Source organism: Hypanus sabinus, unplaced genomic scaffold (genome assembly GCF_030144855.1).
Source record: "Hypanus sabinus isolate sHypSab1 unplaced genomic scaffold, sHypSab1.hap1 scaffold_696, whole genome shotgun sequence".
Lineage (NCBI taxonomy): Eukaryota > Metazoa > Chordata > Chondrichthyes > Myliobatiformes > Dasyatidae > Hypanus > Hypanus sabinus.
The window spans coordinates 88,297-90,324 of record NW_026781548.1 but is presented as its reverse complement, the minus strand read 5'-3'; positions in this window follow the sequence as shown (position 1 = coordinate 90,324).

Here is a 2,028-nt window from a genome sequence, read left to right as displayed (position 1 = left end):
GGCTAACTTATCTTTTCTGCTTGTAAAATGAACATATCCTTCCATTTTCCTCATTGGCACAAATCTGTATCGGTTTCTTTGAAAGGCCACTTATCCTTGTACCTCGACTACCACACCAGGAAGGGCATTCCATGTGCCCACTACTCCCTTTGTAAACTTCAAACTACCGCACGAAAATTGCCCGGCACTTTGTGTACGTTTTTATACCAGTGTTTTCTTTTGTGTAATCTGCAAGGATATTAATCCGCCTATTACATTAAATATGGACTGTTCTTTATACGTTGTGATTAAATTGCGATTGCTGGGTTCCAACATAAACTCAATGCATTATAATCTGTCATCTGCTGGCGGCATATAATTCTACGCGTTTCTGTTTGCAGATGAGTGAATCAAACAACACAGTTACTGAATTATATGTCCACGAACAGTTGCTTCGACCAAGCTGAACAGTTTTATAATAGCTCAGCATAAACCATCTTTTGTTCTCTCCATTCTCTTTAAATTTGAAAAAAAATCCTATTCTATTATTTTTCTAACGTTCGACTCTGAACTATCGTATTAGTCTGACACAGTTGTCATTTCTCCAGCCGCTTTTCCAACTGGACTTTTACAAAGCTCCCTCAACATGGACAACTCCATTACGTTTGTGTCGCCTGCAAGAGTTCTTATGAGTCAAGCCCATTATCATCCAAGTCAAACGCCAGAGCATTCCCAACAATTGTCCCATGCAGAATGGCTGCCCTCCACCACTGCCCTCTGGACTCTATTTGAAGCCCTGCTATCCAAAGAAACTCAGTCTCCTGTCTCACTCTTCCGGAACCAGTCCTTCCCAAAAGTCTTACTTCCAGTCTAATCCCAACGTACGCCCCTAGGTGTTTGGTCCATGGAAGGAATCAGGACTACGCCACGGACACCCAGGCTGTCACGCTTCACAGACAGCAGCGGGAAGTGAGTAGAACGGCGGATGATCAACCGGAGAAGGACAACGGCCAAGTACGAGGGAATGAATAAAAAAATGGACATCATGTCCCCTTTCTTCAGCAATCATCTTCCCGACATACCGGAAGTACTGAATCCAATTCGAAAGGAAGGACCATTACTAATATCCATGAATCTCTTTAATTTCACAACTTTTGCTATGGGGATTGCTGCTAGCGATGCACGATTGGACGTCCCGCTTCACGAGTGCTGGTTATTAATTTATTCTCGAGGGAGTAGATAGACCTGCAGAGGACTCCGTTGCAAGTGGAGACTTGCAGCCTGTTCACGATAACCAGTGATCCTCAACGTTTCAAAGGCAAAGGCTCTTGCAGCCAATAACCCTCGCCAGAGGAAAAAGATAGAGCTACATCGAACGTACCTTAGCAGGCATTCGGGATGTATGGAATACCGGTAGGGCACACCGGTTGTAATGCGATGGTGATGTCAAAGCTTCGCATGAAGAAATGGTAGAATCACACAATTGGTGGTACTGATGGAGACATTACAATGAACCCGTGGTAAAAGTAAACAGGAAGCAGCAGAGTGCAGGCAAACTGGGGATAGTGTGGCTGCACAGATGAGTTGAGGGCGGGAGCTATTCAGGGACGTCCACAGCGCCAGTCGAACTGCAAATGCTACTGACGAACAGGTATATTTACGACGGTATGGGAGAAATGTCTTTGAGGATTAATAAACTCCTGACAGCGCCAAATGAACTTTGCCATTAGTCGGAAGGGTGATTTCACCGTCTCCTTCAGCTGAGCCCTGAACCTGGCCTGAACCACGGCGTAAAGGGCCGTGTTTGTGCAGCAGCTCAGCGGTTGCATTATGTAGCCAAGCTCCCGCAGAGAATACGGGAGTATCTGTAAAACGGAAAAATTGAGGATCTCCCATACGGAATACACGGTCAGCAGCGCCCACAGCAGGATGAAATTCCCCGACATCGCCAGCAGTAACAGGAGGGATTGCCTGCGGTTCTTCATCTCCGGGTCGGCTGGCTTCTCTCCATCGCGCGAAACACGGAGTCTCCTCCGGGCTCGGCTGGCC